This window comes from Balaenoptera ricei, chromosome 8 (genome assembly GCF_028023285.1).
Source record: "Balaenoptera ricei isolate mBalRic1 chromosome 8, mBalRic1.hap2, whole genome shotgun sequence".
In the NCBI taxonomy this organism is placed as follows: Eukaryota; Metazoa; Chordata; class Mammalia; order Artiodactyla; family Balaenopteridae; genus Balaenoptera; species Balaenoptera ricei.
The window spans coordinates 56,937,058-56,958,336 of record NC_082646.1 but is presented as its reverse complement, the minus strand read 5'-3'; the positions used below and the strand labels follow the sequence as shown (position 1 = coordinate 56,958,336).

The following is a 21,279-nucleotide window of genomic DNA, read 5'->3' as shown; positions in this document are numbered from 1 at the left end:
ATATCCCTGTATTAAAACCCCTATACCTATTCACCATGCCTGCCCTCTACAGAAATTTCGCACTTTATTTTTGTTAGAACCTTCAACTTTACTGCACCTTGAACTGAAGGAGCTTTCCATAAACTGGAATATAACATAATTTATTAATCCCAACCAAATCCAAACCTATATACTTTCTAAAATATCAACACAGAGTGAAATTACACCAGAAAATTTCTCTAAAAGAATTATAAGTAGAGATTATTTGTAAGCAGTCCTTGGTTTATAAAAGCTCCAAGTTTCATCAGGAATGTTACCTAGTTATTTCAGATGCACAAGTGTTTTGTAAGCTTCTGGAAGGCAGAGACAGAAAACATGCATGGTACAGTGGAAAATAAACAGGGCTTAGAATCTGAAGATGTGAGTTCAAACTCCTGGCATCACTTACTAGCTATGTGACCCCAATGAGTCACAACCTCTGTAAGCCTTAGTTTCCTCATCTGTAAAATGGAACAAACTCCACCTACCTCACATGGTTATGGGGAGGAAAAAATAAGGCAAAGTATATATGTTTTTAAAAAAGCGTTATATACAAATATGAACTTTATCTTCTAATTGTTTGGGATGTGGGCTTCTCATCACCCCTGTATTTGGGCATAATTCAGTGCAAAAGACCAGAGTAGGTAACCAAAATGATCTCCTGATGTCTATGTAGGACAGTGTCTTAGTGGTCAGTAAAACCACACATTCTAAGAAAAGTTAGGTATGGCACCCATATATAAAACTCATAACTTTGAAAAAATAACTTTCTAACTCAGTCACTACGGGTGCTTAGTGAACACCACCACCTCTCATGTGCACCTGCAGTCCTGGATGTAGGTCCTTGCTATTATTCTCCACCAAAGGAATCAGAACTCTTGGAGGGGAGTTGATTCCATGTTGTGGAATAAAAAAAATTAGGATAGGTCTGAATGTGCTGTTTATTCAATAATAAAAGCAAGGGTTCTTTAAAACACACAGAGAAGAAAATGTCAAGGATATTTAAAGTCAAAAGGACTAGATTTAAAGGCATTCCCAATGGCCAAGTTGTAACATTTTAGGATTACAAGTTGAGGCTGTGAAAATATGAGTTCATAATATCCAAAGGATTAAAGTGTACAAAAGTTTTTTTATACAAAAGGAAGGTGAATAAATAGGGTTTTTGTGGGTTTTTTGGTATTTTTATTGATTCTGATAAGAAGGGCAGTCAATACGGGAACTTTCCTTTCTTCTATTACACAATATAGCTGATATAAAGTATAGATGTGTGCCTGTTTCTATCTGTATAAGCAGAGAAAGAATCTTCACAGGGAACTATGAATAAGGAGGAATTACAGGAAAAAGTAGAAGTTACAGAAAGACTAGGAAGGACTGATCAGCGCTGGTGGTCATACATAATAGCTCACAAAAGGAGGGCTGTCTAACAGTTAAAAAGCACTGGTGGTCACAAATACTCACCAAGTACTGGGTTGGCCAAAAAGTTCGTTCAGTTTTAAGTAAAAATAAAAGACACGTTTTCATTTTCACCAAGAATTTTATTGAACAATGTATTCGCTAACCGAACGAACTTTTTGGCCAGCCCAACAGAATGAGGGTCCAACATAATGTTCCCAGATAATACTTAAGTTTGCAGAGCAGAGCTGACTTCATGAACTCCTATTCACTCATCTTCTAGCAGTCCTTCCCAGACTTTAGCATGCATCAGAATTACCCAGAGGACACGCTGAGATGCACATGCCTGGGACCCATCCCCCAGAGTTTCTGATCTAGAAGGCTGAGGTTGGGGTGGGGTCTCAAAACTTGCATTTCTAACAACTTATCAAAAGATGCTGGTTGACGCTGCTGGGTCTGGAACCACACTCTGAGGACCACTTTCCTACTTGCATCACTAATCGCAGTGATGTGTTTACTGAAGCGTAAGTAGTAGGTTCTGAGTAACGGTAACATTCAGGTCACTATAGCATAATGACTGGACAGTGTTTTATAACCCTGGCCAAGTAAGAGACTAAAATTTCCTCCTTTCAAAGGAAGAAATTAGATTATAAGAAGATAAAACCTATGTGAAAGCATGAACTAAAAGTCGTATTAATGTAGCAACTGAAGTTTGTCTAGAAAGATGAAGCTCGGCCTCATAACCAGTGGCAGGGATCTAAAACACTGTGAGGAGACCAAGCCATGGACCCCAACCAAGGATCAGTTAGTTTATAACTGGATAGCAGGACTTTGCCAATTTGAAAAAGTGTTCCTTTTACTTTTTGTTCTGGTCAGGTGACTTCCTGGTAATTTCCCTGGAAAAGGTTATTTGCCTGGGAAAGTCAAAATTATAACTTAAATCTTGGGATGACATCAAAATAAGTACAGCATGCAAATAAGTACAAAAATAATGAAGAAATTAACTATGCCCAAGGTGTCGATGTTTTAGAATAAGATGAAGCATAAGTATACAAATAAGGTTTGTAACCACTGTATTTGTATATGTCTTATTTACTATTTAAGGTTTTTGATGTATTCAAGAGAATCAGCCAAATTAAACTTGTAATGGCAATTATATTAAGAGAATTTAAACAAATCTGTAAGTAACAAGTAATGTTTAATGTCATCTACTAGGATGATGTTATTCCTCTTTAGGCACAAAAGCCTCTTGGAACTTCCAAATACCTGAGAGATTGCTCACCTCAGCCAGAAATTCGACTCTCAGGAAAGGTTTCAGAAAGATGCTCCAGAGGAGGTAAAGTAGTTTACCATCTCTTAACACTGCTGATTTAAAGGTGGAACGCTGTCATCCCCAAAGAATTCAACTGCAGGATTGAACATACACTGTGCAAAGTGGGGAAGAAAGCAAAATTTAATGAGCATCTACTTAGTACCAATCCAATCTCAGCACCTGGCTCACTGTGCATGCTCAATAACCACTATCTGTAATCCTAATGCAGACAGACAGTGTTAAAAAGGATAAAGAATTATAATAATTATGGAACACAGAAAAGAGACCGATTTACTGTACCTTGAGAAAGGAGTCAAAGAATATGCCAGGGTGAAAAGGCAGGAAGAGAGTCCGTATTTTAAGCCTAAGGAGGCATCTAAATACATGGCATCTTCTGGAGACGGCAAGTTCTTACGTATGATTACAGGAAAGGATGTAGGGGGAGAGGTCATCACAAGTGAGGCTGGAGAGGAAGGTTTAAGAGCGGATCATGGATAGCCTTGAATGCAGCCACACCAAGGAGCGTGGACTTATCATCTAGGTGATGGGAAGAAACAGGATCAGATCTAGGTTTTAAGAAAATCTAATTGAGCTGCATACAACATGAACAAGTCTTACAAACATGAAATTGAGAGAAGAAAGCAAGGTTGAAAATGTGATTTCATTTAAAGTTCAAAACTAGACAAAATTAACCATAGTGCTTAAGGATACACACGGTAAAGCTATAAATGAAAGCAAGGAAGTGATTACCACAGAAGTCACTATATACCTGGAAGAGGGGACAGGGGTGGAGTAAGAAGGATATGATTGGGAAGGGACACACAGGGGTTTCTGAGGTGCAGTCATTTTTTTGGCCTGGGTGGTAGTAATATGGGTGTTTCCTTCATTGAACTGTATGCTATATACATTTTTTTACCCTGTATTATATTTCACAATAAAATGTTGTAGAATATATAATTGGAAGCATCTGGAAGGATGATGAGGTGGGCAGAGTCTGAAGACACGGAGAGAAATCAAGAGTTGGTCACAATAGTACAGGCAAGGGAAGAGACCTTGAGTAAGGTCATTGGTAGTGGGACAGAGAGAAAAAAAAAAAGGGTATTGAGAATTACTTAGAAGTTAGGTTTCAGTGACCCATTAGAAATAGAAAGGAAAGGAGAGGAACGAATCGTGACTGTAAGATTTTTTAAGTTTTAAGCTTGGGAAGCCGGATGTTAGGCAGGAAAAACACAAAGAGCAGGAGACTGATGCAACAAAAAAAATTTGAGATATGATTCACATAGCATGTGAATTCACTCTACAATTCACTCTTTAAAGTGTACAATGCAGTGACTTTTAGTATATTTACAGGGTTGTGCAACTATCACCACTATCTAATTCCAGACTATGTTCACCACCCAAAAAGAAACCCCATACTCATTTACTCATTAACAGTCACCCCCCATTCCCTGAGCATCCTTGCCCCTCAACCCTTATGTGATTTTAAGAGAATAAAAACCTGTTTTGTGGGTTAAAACTGTCTTGATAGAGTAATAGTGACATTCAATTGGTCTCAGCAGCCCAATCCCCAAAGAGATCTTGTATCAGAGCCTTAATTTGTCTCTCCACAAAGATGGGAGCTCTGGAGAAGTTGAGGAACCTTCTTTTCTCAAGATGTAGATGGGAACATCCCCAGTCCTAGTTCCACCTTGGAAAGAGACTGAAGTCAACAGGGATCAAGGTGGCAGAAACAGGTGTCAGGTTATAGCGGCTTTCAGCCAGTGGCAGTATCGCACCCTCCAGGGTGTGGAAAGGTGTGTGTGTGTGTGTGAGGTGGGGGGTAAGTTGTCACAATGATTGGGGAGCACTCCATGCATCAGAGGGCAGGGGACAGGGATACTAACCTCAAACAAGGCATGGGGCAGTCCTGCATAACCAAGAATTGTCCCACCCAAAATTCCAATAGAGCTCCACCTCTCCTCTGAGAAGCAATAGGGGCAGAATTCCTATTATTTCTGAAGTACAAAAGCCAAAATGGAGAGTTACGATCTGTAGTTGGGAACCAGGCCCAGGCCTGAGAATGTGTGGTTAAGAATAGCTTAGAGAACAGAAGATTTAAATTAGCTCACAGTGAAAAGAGAGTATTAATAGAAACCCAGATATTAATAGTGATGAGTCTCAGCTGAGGAGGACCGTGGCCCAGGACTGTAGCATTCAACCATCACTTCTCTTGAGTCTTGTGCTACGTGTTATAGCTGCAGCTTCAGATACAGGAAAGGGTAAAGGACATATTCAGTGGTACAAACCATCAGAAAGAGTACCTGCAGGGGTATGCCCTATAGTCCATCTTAAAAAATTAAGAAGGCTCATTAGGGAGCTCTCTATATAAGCACAAACTTTTTCTCTCTCTACACTGATTTTGTATGAAACTCTGCCATTGGTCATCCCTTTAATTCCAGCACTGAAGACCCTGTTAAAATTGGCACTTTGCTTTCAAACATGTATTATATGTGAAGCTCTGGGAAGCATAAGCAGCAGCAGGAGACAGTCCTTAGAGTAAAAGCACCTCTCTTCCAGTGGTGAACACAACTAAATAAAATACACATTCACCTGTGCAACATATTGCAACAGGAATAATTTCATAGCTGAAAGTAAGTTTTGGGGTCAGCTTTGCTACTTATGAACTGCACGAACTTGGGATCTTTCATATCACCAAGCTTCAACTATAAAATGAAGATGATAATCCGGACAGCGTTGTTATGAGAACCAGAAGTGAAAGGCTGTTTTTTTTCTTTCCTTAAATAAAGAATATAAACGTTATAAACTTTCCTATAAAGTTCTGTTAGAGTATAGAAGTGGGAAAGTTTATGTTTGATATGAGAACAGTTTAACAAAGGAGGAAGCGTTTGAACTAGGCTTCAAACACATGATTAGGATAGCAAATGTCTTACACGAAAAGTAATAATTTATGCAACATCTTCACTGAGCCACTGCTTTGTGCCAGGCCTGGGCCAGGCAGTGGATGTTAATGACTTGGTACTGGTTATTGTATTGCTTTTATATTGCCTCAATACATTTGTTTATTCATTAATTCTTTCCACAAATACCTAAGATGCAATTAGTTTACCAGAGTAGCCAGACACCTAGAAAGTGTGAGACACCTGGACTCAGGGAGAGGTGGTAACCAGACAGGGGATGGTAGGTCCTGAGAGAGGTTCCTACCAGAAGCTCAGCCCAGCTTAGGTAAAGGCTGGACATCTGAGACCCTGAGATGGGGTGGGAGACACAAGGAAGGAGGCATAGGTGAGTTCTACTGACAGTTATATCTAATAAATAATGCTGTGCAGTTCTGGAGCTATTGATAGAAATCAGCTTCATGCCTTGCTGCAAATGACTAAGAATACGGACTGCCCTCCCAACTCTAGGCTTGGAAACAATTCTTTTTCCACGTCTATGTCACAAGGCAGGACATTATGTAAGACGCCCTGAATCCAATGAATGCTACAATCAACTGAATGCCCCCTGGTGTTTAATGTAAGCTCTGAGCCAGGCTGTCCTATGAGGGAAGAGGAAAAGGTGGAGGAAGAAGAGGAGGAGGAGGAGGAAAGGATAAATTATTTCCCTATAATTCTTCAATAAGAAAATACAGGAAGGCCAGCCTCAGCGGCTGGGGAGAGCAGGAGGAGGTCGCGGTGGGGGGAAGATGCTGCACTTTGGTGTAAATTGCAGTTGGTGAGGGATAGTTTCTCAGACTCAAGTTAGAAGTGAGAGTTCAGATAAGTGAGGCCGTCATTGCTGCTTTGAACACCTCAGAAGGGGAGAATGGATTTATCAGGAGTGAAAAAGAAGAGCCTGTTAGGAGTCAAAGAAAATAATAACAAGTCCAGCACGAGGGCTCCTGCTCCTACCAAATGCAAAGACCGCTCTGATGAGAAGTCCAAGGATCGCTCTAAAGCTAAAGGAGTCAAGCGAGAAGGGTGGTGGTGGGGATAAAACTCAAAAGAGGTGCAGCGCATCCCGTGGTACCAGCAGCACCAGCTCTCCTCCAGCTCGGGCTCCAGCTCATCTTCGGCATCGAGCCGCTCAGGAAGTTCCCGCACATCCCGCAGCTCCAGCTCCGGTAGCTCTCCTGGCTCTCCGAATCCTTCTCGGCGCAGGCATGACAACAGGCGGCACTCCCGCTCCAAATCCAAACCACCCCAAGGAGATGAAAAGGAAAGGAAAAGGCAGCGCTGTCCCCTAAACCCACCAAAGAACACATTGGGAGCCTCATCAGGAATGTGACCAAGATCACATCATGGAGATATTCTCCACCTATGGGAAAATTAGAATGACTGACATGCCTGTAGAAAGGATGCACCCCCATCTGCCTAAGGCTATGCATATGTGGAGTTTGAGAATTCAAATGAAGCCAAGAAGGCGCTGAAGCACATGGACGGAGGACAAATTGATGGCCGGGAGGATCACTGCCACTGCTGTGCTGGCCCCCTGGCCCAGGCTACCCACAGGCGAGTCGGCCCTCCCAGGAGAATGCTGCCACTGTCCCCATGTGGCGCAGGTCACCCCGACGGTTGAGGAGAAGGTCACGTTCCCCTCGGCGCAGGCAGGTCCCCCGCCCGCTGCCATCACAGGAGCCACTCCAGCTCCAACTCCTCCTGATAAGCAGGGCCACTGAAGCTCCGCCCCTGTGAGTTGCATCCCATCCAACTCACTTTTGTCACTTTTCTAGCTGAAGGAGGATCAGTAGGAAAGAAATCCCTCACTCAGGGGCAGGTTTCAAAGGTGAAGGCAGCAATTGAGACGTTTCCCCTGGCGGCAGAGTTCTGGCTGCAGGAGCGTTGTTGGTTTGGGGTCATGCCTGTAAAGATGCCCTCCAGTTTTCTGGCTAGACGGCTCCCACGTCTCTAGCTCCTGAGAGTCAGTTTAGTGGCAAAGCCAGCAGGGATGAGCGGGGGCTCCAGGTGGTGGTTCAGCCCCAGCCTGGGAGCACGTTTTCCCATTCCACAGATGACCTGAGGCCAATCTGGTGGCCTGGTCATGCCCTAACCTGTTGGCCTGCAGAGTCCCTCAGGAAAGGGCATGCTTTTATGCAGCTGTCACTCCTGTTAGCCTGGCCCTGCTCCCCTGCTTGAGTCCTCTTCGGACCTCTAGGGTCAAATACCCCATTATCTGCCCAAAATGGTTCTTTTCACATGTACTCATGCATGTGCATGCACACACACACACCCCACGTCTCCCTTTCTCTCTCTGAAATTGGTGAGCGAGTTGAGAGCCAGCTATGCCAGGTCATCACGGAACCCCCTGTTGTACTGGTATTCATGGTGGTCTTGCAGGTTACCTTGGCAACGTGCACATTGCTTTTTTGGCTTTTATTGTAGAGTCGGTACTGTAAGTTTTCTGTTTTGAGTTTTATAACTTTGTAGCATTTTAGATAATGTTGTGTTTGTGCTTTGTTGGAAAATATGGGAAAAGCAAGAGGGAGATTATTTTGCGCTTTCTCCAAGCTGTGTGCTGTTTAGCATAAGAATAATAACGAAATACATTTACTCTATGCCAGGCACTGAACGATGCACTTTATATATATTTCATCCTTACCCATCCTATGAGTAGTTACTACTGTTATCCCATTTTACAGATGAAGAAACTGGGGCATGAAGCAGCTAAGTAACTTAACCATAGATAAAAATCTATGAGGTACCAAAGCGAGAACTTCTGACTCTGTCTTCTGGGCTCTTCTTGCTAACCAAGGCTTCTTCTCTTAAACTCAGACCTGCCTTACATCTCTCAGCTAGGGATTTCTGCAACTTTTTAGGTCTGAAGTATTAAGACTCTCAACAAGGGTGGTAGAAGCAGGAACTAAAAATAAGACATTACATAATACACTGCTTTATGTTGAATCTTATAACTATAGAACCTTTGAGTGGTGATCTATCAGAAAAACTGGGTTCAATCATTAGTCTGCTATTTATTGTGTGATCCCAGGAAAGTTCCATGACCTCTCTAAGACTCAAGAAGAAAGTATCACCTGCTCTGTTTATCTTATGAGGTTGTAATAAGAATCAGTTGTGTGTAAGCGTTAGTGTGCTGGCTTTGGGACCACTCTGAAGATTTTTTAAGTTCTTCAAATGTGTGGATCAATGCAGCTGCCAGATAAAGTATTACCCACTACAATAAAGCAGATAGTCCTGAGCCTGGATCAGAATCCTGGATTGTTGGGAATATTAATAACCACTCCTGCTTCGCATGTGAGCCTTATGTAAAGCACCTCATGTGATGCCTGTCTGGCTCAGATGCTCAGTGAATGATTCCTTTCCTTGCCCCATCCCTGCACAAATCCCTCCTACCCTCATGCCCCCACCCTGGCTTTGTGCTTTTATTGGTGAATTACAAGGGACTTGCTACTCCATAGGCTAAGCAATAATCCAGGTAGGAACAGAACAAGAACTGTCTGGTATTCCCCCATCTCAGATCATTGGGGCTCACGAGCAACACTCATTGCCTGCCTATGATTCCGTTTTCCCATGCCCCGAATAGGCTGATTCATTTGTTCAGGGTACACCGTGGAGTCCTGCCAAATGCAAATAAACTGTCTATGGGGCACGTGCCGAGCTATGCTGGGAGCAGGCTCATTACTGCCACAGTCACTACAACAAATAACAACAAAAGCCTCTAGGCGCAAATTAGCACACATAATAAACTTAATTCAAGAAACACTGAAGAGACCCTTAGTTGCATTTTAACTTACACAACACCATTTATCACACAAGTGCCATGGGGCCTCTACAAACTGAAAATAAGACATTGGTACAGATTAGCTTCTACTACGCCTCAGTGACCCTTCCAACTTAAATCCACCTACCACACACACACACACACACACACACACACACACACACACACACACACACAGAGGTGTGAAGGGAACACAGGGAAGACTGCAGAAAGAGTAACTGAAAAGAACTCACAGTCTGGAAATTATGAGAGAGTTTTCTGTTCCAAACTGGATTATTCCTTAGCCTCTGGACTTAGAAGTATCAAGTCCAGAAGTATCAAGTCCCCTGTAATTCATGCATAAAAGCACAAAGCCAGGAGGGAAGTAAAAGAATCATTCACTGAGCACCTGAGTCAGACAGGAATCACAGGAGGTACTTTACATAGGACACACATGTAAACAGGGGTGGCTATTAATACTCTCAACAAACCGAGACAAAATCACTGCGATGGTACTTGCAAACCTCTTTTCCAAAGTAATACACAATGTGTTACAAGAGGGACGAAACACCAGATGCAGAGACAAACAATAATAGCTAGCATTTGAGCACCTATACAACGTGCCAGTATTGTGCTAAACTCTTTACTCATGTACACTGTCTGATTTTCAATACTCACAACCACCTAGGAAGTACATGATATTATCTTCCTTTTGAGGACGAACAAAATGAGCTGCTTGAAATGGTTAAGCATCTTGCCTGGTCAGTCACCCAGGTTCAAATCCCACCTCAATCTTCTTCTGCCTGGGTGACTTCAGCCAAATCCCTCAACTTTGCTATGCTTTAGCATCCTAACAGTGAACGGGGATAAGGCCCAGCCCTCCCTGCCACTCACTGAATGCTGCAAGGACTACATGTTATACAGAGGAGTAAAGTGTAAAGTGCATGGAAAAGTATTTTGTCTTCTCCTAGGTGGCCTGCAGTCAATGGCAGGCAGAGACCATTTCACAAGATCTTTTAGAATCCCTGAAAGTAAGACTGTAATGCATATGCCGAATGATTATGCATTCATAATCACTATGAATGAGTACTGGTATCAACACAAATATGAATATGATGATTATGCATTCAAGATTACAGATGAACAAAAACTGTCTCGTCATCTTCGCAACATATTTACTGAGCACCCACTTCTGTGGCTGGCATTGCGCCACATGCTGTGGAGACACACAGATGCGTAGGAGGACTTGGAGAAAGACAGTAGTGCACTGAAAGCAGAGTGACCAAAATGACCATGGGGAGTAGAGGTGGCAGTGAGAACTAACACAGCTCAAGTAAGGGTTCATAGTGGCAGGAAAGGAGTGACCCAGGGAAGGCTGAGAAAACAGGTTGGGACAGACTGCGGAAAAGCTATGAATGATCCTCTTAAAAGAATTTCAAAAGAGTCAGCAAACCAAGGAGCTACCTTAAGAGAATCAGAGAAGCACGGTCACATGAGGGAGGAGGAGAGTAAAAGGGCAGAAGGAGAAGGGCTCTCAAGTGAACTTGAAGTCTACCCCTAAGTTCTGCTCAGGGCTAGCTGCCTATGCAATTTTTTCCCTCTCTCTCCATTCCCCCTCTTCTCGCTTTATATCATAAATGGTCTTTTTCTTCTTCTTTTATGCCTTTGGCCCACTTAGGTTACAAAGGGCCCTGCTTTTAGGGTGTCTCCAGGGATACTTCAACTTCTGTTTTCTTATCCGTTAGATAGTTATAACATCCCAGGATTATTGTGCATATAAAGTGAGGTAACATATAACTGTTCAACAAATGGTGCTGGGAAAACTGGATATCCACATGCAAAAGAATGAAGATGAACCTTTACACCATACACAAAAATTAACTAAAAATGGATCAAAGACTTACATGTAAGACCTAAAACTATAAATAAAACTCTTAGAAGAAAACATATAGGAAAAGCTCCATGATGCTGGATTTGGAAATGATTTCTTAGATATAACACCAAAAGCACAGGTTACCAAGGAAAAAAAATAGGTAAATTGAACTACAGAAAAATTAAAAACTTCTGTGAATCATAGGACACAAAAGAGCAAAAAGATAACCCATGGAATGGGAGAAAATATTTGCAGATCATATATCTGATAAGGGGTTAATATCCAGACTATATAAAGAGCCGTTACAACTCAACACGACAACGAGAACAACAACAAGAAAAACAACCTGACTAAAAAGGGGGCAGATTTGAATAGACATTTCTCCAAAGAACATATACAAATGGCCAATAAGCATATGAAAGAATGTTCAACCTCACTAATCATTAGGGAAATGCAAATCAAAACCACAATGAGATACCACTGCACATCCATTGGGATGGTTGCTATCAAAAAAATAGAAAATAACAAATGTGTCAAGGATGTGAAGGAATAGGAACCCTTGTGCACTGTGGTGGGAATGTGAAGTGATGTAGCTGCTACAGAAAGCAGTTTGGTGGTTCCACAAAAAACTGAAAATAGGATTTCCATATGACCCAGCAATTCCACTTCTGGGTATATACCAAAAAAGAATTGAAAACAGGGTCTTGAACGATATTTGTACACCCATGTTCATAGCAGCATTATTCAAAGTAGCCAAAAGGTGGAAGCAATCCAGTGTCCGTCTATGGATGCAGGGAGAAGCAAAATGCAGTATATACACACAATGGAATATTATCCAGCCTTAAAAAGGAAGGAAATTCTGACACATGCAACAACATGGATGAACCTTGCAAACTTCATGCTTACTGAAATAAACCAATCACAAAAGACAGCTCCTGTACAATTCCACGTACATGAGGTACCTAGAGAAGTCAAACCCACAGACATAGAAAGTAGGATGGTAATTGCCAGGGGCTGGGGGAGGAGGGAATAGGGAGTTGTTGTTTAATGGGCACAGAGTTTTAGTTCTGTAAGATGAAAAGAGTTCTAGAGGTGGGTGGCGGTGGCAGTTGTACCACCATTCAAGGATGCGGATGTACTTAACGCCACTGAACTTGTACACTTAAAAATGGTCAAGTTGCTAAATTTTATGTTATGTGTATTTTACGACAATTTTTTAAAAAAGGAATAAGGTTCTAAAGATAGAAATAATTAACATACATAAAGCATCCAGCAATAAAACTTGGCAATGAACCTTAGTTCCTTCCTCTCCCCTGATGCAATCCTTTATTTCAAAGATCTTTTCAAACTACCTAAGGAGCTCAGCACCAATCCAGTTCCCCAGCTCTGCCATTAAATCTGGCTGTGTATTCCAGGACGAATTCCTCCCCTTACTGAGCTTTTTTTTTTTTTAACCATTAAAAAAAGAAGAAAAAAAAAAAAGGATTAAACTATACTACATTCTCTTTCAGCTATAAAAATACAAACACATTGAAGGTTGTAGAGATTAAGAACAGGCTAGCAGAAAGGAAGGAAAGGAAACATTTTTGAGCACTTATTATGTGCAAAATATTGTGATAGGGGCTGGGGGATTCACAAATACAAATATACAAAAGGAAGGTGATAATTCCTGATTTGAGGGAAACAAAGGTAGACATCATGATCTATGTGTAGGTTACAGGAGAGGGTGATTAACTGCTAGGGGAAATCCAGGAAAATCCACCAGAGAGGTGATAATTGAGGGCCCTTGATTTTTGAGGAGGGATGTGAGGGATTAGAAAGAGTCAATCAGGTAGAACAGAGGCAGAAGGGCAAGCAGGGCAGAAGGACCAACGGGTGTCCCTTATAGAGAATGGATACAGTAGTCAGGGCACAGTCCAGAGGAGAGGTGGAAGCCAGTCTGGAAAAGCAGTTTGGGATCTGATTGCTAAACGCCCAAAAAGCTGGGAAAAGGAGCTTGGATTTTATGCTAAAAGTTTTGAGGAAGCACTGACAGCTGAAGCTGGAGAGTGACAAGATCTGACGTGCAGGTCATAGAAATATCACGTTGGTAACAGTGTACAAGAGGGTAGATTAAGGGAAACAGGAAGCTATTGCCATAGTACAGACAAAACAGGATGAGGGCCTGAATGAGGCAGTGGCAGTAGGGAAGGAGAGGGAAGAAAGCTCTCTTTGCCTCATGCAGCTCCCATAGATAAAGGCAGGAATGGTGCACGAACTCCAGAAGGTTGGCTCTTATACATGATGGACCTTGAACCACATTCTTATTTCTAAACAGTTTCTGACTAATTGTGAATGTCCCCAGGTCCAGGGCAATCACTCAAAGGGAGGAAACTAGGCATAAAAGTTAATCTGTTTCAGCTGCTAGGCTACCCCCCTCACCCCCTTCGAACCAGAAATAATAGAAGGCAGCAATGGAAAAAGGAGCATCTGGCAGCAGTAAAGACCCATCCCTTCCCGTGCTGGAGCTGTTGGCTCATCCTTGGACATCACAACAATCAAGAATGGAGAATCGTTCTTTTCATCCCTTCTCACAGCATTATCCCAGCAACCTCATCCCCCAACAATGGTGTGGTTTGTGTTATGTTTTCCCTCTGTCACCGCCCCTCCCCACCACAGCACAACGGAGATGCTGTGCCCCAGGGGCCAATGAGGTTGTGAGCCTCACAGCCTCTGAACAAGTCTGTGAGGGGTAGGATGCTCCTTCAGAAAGAGCTGCATGAAGGAGCAGATTAAAAAGACCAAACATGAACTAAAAGGAATGGGGAAGACCATTTTCCCCCCTCTATTAAACTAGCAAAAAAGATTTTAATGACATTTCCCAGTGGTGGTAAGTGTGTGATTAAACAGACACCCATGTCTGTTGCTCAAAGCTATTTGTTGATATGATGTGCCTGGAAAACAATTTGGCAGTATTTCAAGAGCCTTAAAAATGTTCATCCCCTTTTGCCCAATAATTCTCATTTCTGGCAAATGACTAAGGGAATAATTCAAAGGAAAGAAAACTATATATGCATGAAGATACATATTATAGCATTAGAAGGTAAAAAAAGTGGTACAGTTTCTGTTCTTTAGATTTTTTTTTCTCCCATGTCTACCCCTCTGACTTTCCCTTAGGCTTTGTAATGTTGATCTCTATGGCTCTTGAGAGAACCAGATATAATGACAGAAATTGCAAGCTCTTACCTGAGTATACAACTTAAAGAAGATGTGCTGTAAGAAAATTTACCACATGACTAACCAAACTCAGCAACGAGTTACATTAGAGGCTTTCTATTCATTTTATAGGATAGCAAATTATTATTAAAAATTCATTTAAAATAATGAATTTATACATTCAGTATTCTACCATGTACCAGGCACTGTGCTAGGGGCCGAGGATATAGCAGTAAACAATACAGACACGGTCCTTGATCTCAGAGCCCAGTACCTAGCAGAGACGTCAACAAAAAACAAGTATCAATAATTATAATAAAGCATGATAAATATTATGATAGAGGGAAATATGGCATGCTAGTGGAATGAATAGCAAGAGGGTCTTATATCCTTATTGAAGGGATCAGATAAAGCCAATGGGAAGAAGTTAAGGAATGTGGACTTCATCCTCAGGACCAGAGCACATACCAGGTATCTGCCACCAAGCTCTGGGCAGATCTGCAGCAGCCTTCTCGGGTACCTGCGTAAGAGAAGCTGTTTTTTTGCAACATCCTTGATATAAGTTTGATCCTGAGAAGTGACTTATTAACACTTATTTACTCATGGTGTTGTGACGGGGGACAGTCCAATAGACACAGAGTTGGTCCCTGCCTGCAAGTGTGCCTACAGTCTCCAACAGCACAGATTACCAAGAGAGGTTTGGATAGAGGATAAATACAGATAACACATTAGGAATAGGTAAGATTAAGTACTTACATTCCATTCAGACAGAAGGTTAAGTATATTAGAGCAGAGGAGGGAGAGGCAAAGGGAACGTCAAGGGAGTAGAATGGTTAGGAAAAGAGAAGGGCTGGAAGGAGAGCAATGGCAAGTTTTTTGGGAGTCTGGAAAAGATAAAGACACAATCTGACATAACAACCCCCACTTTGGTAAGGGAGGGGGAATATTTGAGAGGTCAAACGATGGGCTAGGCACTGTGCTAAGTGATTATTATTATTATTTTTGGCCGTGCCACAAGGCATGAGGGATCTTAGTTCCCTGACCAGGGATCAAACCCACACCCCCGGCACTGGAAGCTCACTGGACTGCCAGAGAAGTCCCTGCTAAGTGATTTATATGCAGTCTCTCATTACTGACTATAATCTTATGTGGCAGGAATCCTTGGTCCCATTTTACGGATAGTGTAACTGAGGCTCAGGGGAGTAGAAGAATTTCATAAAGATCTCTTGACACTCAAGTATTTCCAAATCCAAAAGACTGTAAACCAAGAATTATGCCTCTGGATAAAATTCCATAGGGAGGATGTCATTTTCACTTACGGTTGTGGTCAGTTAATCCAAAGTCATCGATTTTATAGTTATGTGCTGGAGCCAGCTTCTATTAGCTCATGAGAGCTGATTGTTAAATTTTCAGTAATTCTGCAACTCAGCTGATTTCACCTTAGTAATTTGAAATCAGTCATGGTGGGAGTATTTATATCATAGAAACTGGCAAATGCTATAAATCAGGGCATCTTCTTCTTCTCCTTTTTTTTTTCTTTCTGAGAACCTGTTGTTAACCATTTACCAGCACACTGCTACTTGAGAACCTTAGAGATGAAAGGGAATGACTTTTATTTCACTTGCCAAGTCCTACCCAAGTCCTACCTATTGGTTCTAGTTGCTTGGAGGACTGTGCTGAGAAGCATTCCGAGACTTCATTTGTGGTAATCTATCATAAAGAACCTGCCAAAACTGAACTGATGTCTATCATGGGTAGGGAGGGGGAAGTGGCAGCAGGCATACCTTGTACCTTCCACCCCTGGCCCAGTCTAATGCCCTAGTTTTAGAGATGAAGAAACAGAGACCCAGAGAGGGAAGGTGATTTACCTGAAGCCACATAGTGAACCAGTGGCAGAGCTGAAGTTAGATGTCAAATAATCTGACTTTTAGCCCAGTGATCTTTCCAGGACAGCACAGAGACCACTTAAGTTGAGGCACTCTTAATTTAGCTAGCATTAATAATATTGAGCAACATCATAATGACAATGACCCCTAAGCAGGAATGTTGCAGGGGGAATACAAACATACGGTGAGGGGTGAACTAGAATGAACTCCTGTATCTTTCAGCCCTGAAAGTTTATGATGCTAGATTTCTAAGAACTCTATATCTATGCTCATATGCACCTTCTTCCTGACCACAGAAACTACTACCAACCTAAAGCGTGCAATTTCTAAGAATCTTACATGACTTAGCAACACCCTGACAACCACCACACTGTCAGCAGTCAAGAGATATAGAGATTATACTTAGAGGGTGATTTTACCAGAAAACATGAGATGAAATAATGCCATGAATAAAAAAGAAAATCCACAATTGCCTATTCCTATGAACTTTAGTAGTAAATTATCCCTAAACCATTTTTGTTCATTTATTTTTAAACACTGTATTTTTGACGTAACATGGCTCAAGAATCAAGAGGTATAAAATAGCAAACAGAAAAACGTCTCCCTCCACCCTAACCCCAGCCATCCTGTTCTCTGCTTTGTAGAGACAGCCATTGTTACGAGTTTCTTGTGTTTCATTTCAGAGATATTTTATGTATGCAACAGTAAATATATATAATATTTCCCTTTTTAAATACAAATGGTCGTATAGTATGATTCAGTATCATTACAGATAGTGTAACTGAGGCTCACTTTTTTCCCCTTAAATTATATCTTGGAGCTTATTCCATATCAGTGCCCAAAGAGCTTCTTCATTTCTTTTTGTGGAAAATGCTTCCAACCTTGTGAGATAGTCAGAACAGGTGTTATTTTCAGGTAAATGTCTTATTTAAAATCATCACAGCTGGGCTTCCCTGGTGGCGCAGTGGTTGAGAATCTGCCTGCCAATGCAGGGGACACGGGTTCGAGCCCTGGTCTGGGAGGATCCCACATGCCGCGGAGCAACTGGGCCCATGAGCCACAATTGCTGAGCCTGCGCGTCTGGAGCCTGTGCTCCGCGACAAGAGAGGCCGAGACAGTGAGAGGCCCGCGCACTGTGATGAAGAGTGGCCCCCACTCGCCGCAACCTGAGAGGGCCCACGCACAGAAACGAAGACCCAACACAGCCAAAAATAAATAAATAAATAAATGAAGTGTAAAAATTAAAAAAAAAAAAAAAATCATCACAACTTGGGAATTCCCTGGTGGTCCAGTGGTTAGGATGCTGCACTGTCACTGCTGAGGGTGCAAGTTCGACCCCTGGTTAAGGAACTAAGATCCCGCAAGCCCTTCAGTGCAGCCAAAATTAATTTTTTTTTAAAATTAAAAATTAAATAATCACAGCTTGATGCCAGAGGAGGGCTAGCAAACACAAATACCATGCAAATGAAAAAATTACTTAAGTTCATGCTGATAAACTTTTAGGGGGATTTTGTTTTTGCATTAATTTGGTTTTCCTTAGAAAATGAAATGATACATCATGGTCACAGGTCAATAACAGTAGTAAACTCTATTGAATCAAATTTGTACAATTTTTTTTCTGTAGGTTAAAAAAAGTCTAGATGCAGAGCAAAAAAGTGAAATTGTGGTCATGAAAGTGCTCTGAAGGGATTTCTTATAGGAAAAGAAATTGTTACTTTAAATTAGCTTTGTCTTATTCCAAAAAAGATTCAGGTTATTTATTGTTATCTGTCTGTGGAGGTGTCTACATTCTGCTATGAGCTTCTCGAGTTGCCTGAGCTTCTTGAGAGTAACAGTTTGTCCATCTCTGTATTCTCAGATACAGACAAAGACACAAACATAGACTAGGATCTCAGTGATTCTTGTTGAATAGATGAAACGATATTATAGAGAATGTTTAAATCACCTGAGAACTCAGTTTGCTACCCTGAAACATGTCTGAAGAAGACGTAGTTCTGACCCAATGAGATGAAGACTAAGGAGAAACTGAATAGAAATTTATTTGGGCAGAGACTCAGTCTATGCTCTTTAACCACAGCAGGTAAGTCACCACCTTTGCCTATGCTCAAGATCCTTGCTACTAAGCTCAATTGCCTCATGTCTATTATTCAATACAATTCTACAAATATGTACTGAGCATCTGTGCTGGGTACACAGTGGGAACTCAGTAAATCTATATCTGGGTCAATTTTTAATCCCTATATTATCATCACTTCTATACACATCTAATTCCCATAACAGACTGTAAACAACTTTAAGGGATCATGTTTTAATCATCTTTGTATCTGAATATGGAATGGGCCTGCTGGGCACTCAAAAGTCTAATATATAGGGCTTCCCTGGTGGCACAGTGGTTGAGAATCCGCCTGCCAATGCAGGGGACACGGGTTCGAGCCCTGGTCTGGGAAGATTCCACATGCCGCAGAGCAACTGGGCCCGTGAGCCACAACTACTGAGCCTGCGCGTCTGGAGCCTGTGCTCCACAACAAGAGAGGCCGCGATAGTGAGAGGCCCGCGCACCGCGATGAAGAGTGGCCCCCGCTCGCCCCAACTAGAGAAAGCCCTCGCACAGAAACGAAGACCCAACACAGTCAAAAATAAATAAATAAATTTATAAAAAAAAAGAAAAAAAGTCTAATATATAAACAGAATAGGGACCCATGTTCCTGATGCTGGGAACCAGGGTGAGGGGTGGGGGTAGGGGAGAGGTAAGTGATCAAAGGATGCTTCGAGTGAAAGTAAGAATATCTGAGATGAGTCTTAAAGGATAAAGAAATATTCCCAAAAGCAAATTCTGAGAACAAGAGATGAAGGATGGAAGAAAGAGAAAATACTCTGAACATAAAGGGGAAGCCATCATCATCAAAATGCATGGAGGAAGCAATATTCATGAAGTGTTCAGGAAACAATTTACAACTGAGTGTTTCTAGAGCCTAGAGGCTCCCAGGAAAAGATGAGAATGAAAAAGTAGGTTGAGTCCCAATCACAGGGGGTCTTAGATCATTTAAGAAAAATGGTGAGGCCCAAAATTTTGAGTAGAAAGAATATGATACAAAGGAAACAATTCAGGATTCAAGGGTAAGACAGAGCTGGGATTATATCCTAAACTCTTCATCACTAGCAGTGTGACTCTGGAGAAGTAATTTAATCCCTTTGACCTTTAGTATTTCCTCTATAAGGTGAGCATAATATATATCTTACTAGATTGAAACGAAGAAGAAATGGATGTTAAAGAGCTTTATAAACCAGCAAGGGCAACATAAATATTAATTGTTGTTATAATCATAAGTTGTGCTTTGGGAAAAAGTCTTACAGTCTTGTTGAGGATTTGCTGGAGGTGAGAGGAAAGCCTAGAAGTAGAAAAGACAGAAAGTGGCTGTGGTGGAGGGATCATTTGCTAGTGCAGATGAATACAGAAGCCCTGTTTCTTCACCTGCAGATCCAAGGACCTGACCCTGAGCTCTTCCTTGAGCAAGACTCTCAGGACCGGATGGATATACGTATCAACTACTAGGCATTCATGATTCCAGCTTATTGGACAAAACAAATCCTGGGTCAATAATTGCAGTGGGATGACAAAAACAATTTCCTGTTGCAGGGAATTTATTGGTAGCACTGCATTTGCAGTCTTTCCAAACAGCAATTCATTAAGCAATCAGCCAAAAACACTAAGCCAAAGGGGGCCTTAAAAAGGACATTAAGTGTAAGATGTTAATAATAGGGCAAACTGGGTGTAGGTATATGGGAACTCTCTGTACTATCTTCTCAATTTCTCTGTAAATCTAAAACTGTTTGAGGAAGTTAAAGTCTATTTTTTAAAAGTAGATTACAGGTTCAGAGTAGACTTTTTTTCGTAATAGCCAAAAACCGGAAATAATCCAGGTATCCATCCATAGGAAAATAGATAAATTGTGGTACATGCATGCAATGAAATACTACTCAGCAATAAAACGGAATGGGCTATTAAACAACAACATGGACGGATTTCAAAAGTATCACGCTGAGTGACAGAAGCTATACACAAAAAAGCACATACTATAAGATCCATTTATGTGAAATTCTAAAACAGGCAAAAATAATTTATGGTGGGAAAAAAATATCAGAATGATGGTTGTTTTTGGAGGGTGAGGGTAGGAACTGGCCAGGAAGGGGCATGAGGAAGCTTTCTGGGATGATGATAATGTTTTACAGCTTTACAGGTGCTTGAGTTACACAGGTATATGTCTTTGTCAAATCTCAGAGAACACTCACTTAAGATTTGGGCATTTCACTCTGTAAATTTTACCTTGAAGAAAAATGCTGAACAAATACTGGACTCCAGTTAATGAGTTAATGATATGCATGATGAAATATTTAGGGAGAAATATAATGATGCCTGCAATTTATTTTAAATGCTTTAAAAAATAAGATGAATAATGGATGGACAAAGGGATGGATAGATGGATAGGTTTGTGATACAGCAGGGGTCCGTGGCCTGTTAGGAACTGGGCCGCACAGCAGGAGGTGAGCGGCTGGCAAGTGAGCGAAGCTTCATCTGCCCATGGCTCGCATTACCGCCTGAACAATCCCCCCGACACTCCCCAGTCCGTGGAAAAATTGTCTTCCACGACACCGGTCCCTGGTGCCAAAAAAGTTGGGGACCGCTGTGATACAGCCAGTGTCGTAAAATATTAACGGTGGAATCTGGATGGTGGATACATGTGTATACACTGTAAAATTCTTTGAACTTTGCTGTATGTTTGAAAATTTTCATTAAAAAATTTTGGGAAAAATAAAGAACATTTTGGGGTCTTGTGTCTGGGTTGGGTGATTGGCAGAAAGAGATCATATTTAAGCTTATCGGGCCAGGCTTGTAGGATCCTAATATTAATAAA

At 41.5% G+C, this 21,279-nt stretch overlaps 1 protein-coding gene and 1 pseudogene across 3 annotated transcripts in view; one reads left to right on the top strand and one right to left on the bottom strand.

Moving 5' to 3' along the window:
• Nucleotides 1–21,279, bottom strand: part of GAB2 (GRB2 associated binding protein 2) — a 179,792-nt gene that overhangs the window by 80,109 nt on the left and 78,404 nt on the right. The gene's annotated exons all lie outside the window — the stretch shown is intronic.
• On the top strand, nucleotides 6,443–7,392 carry LOC132369502 (RNA-binding protein with serine-rich domain 1-like; annotated as a pseudogene).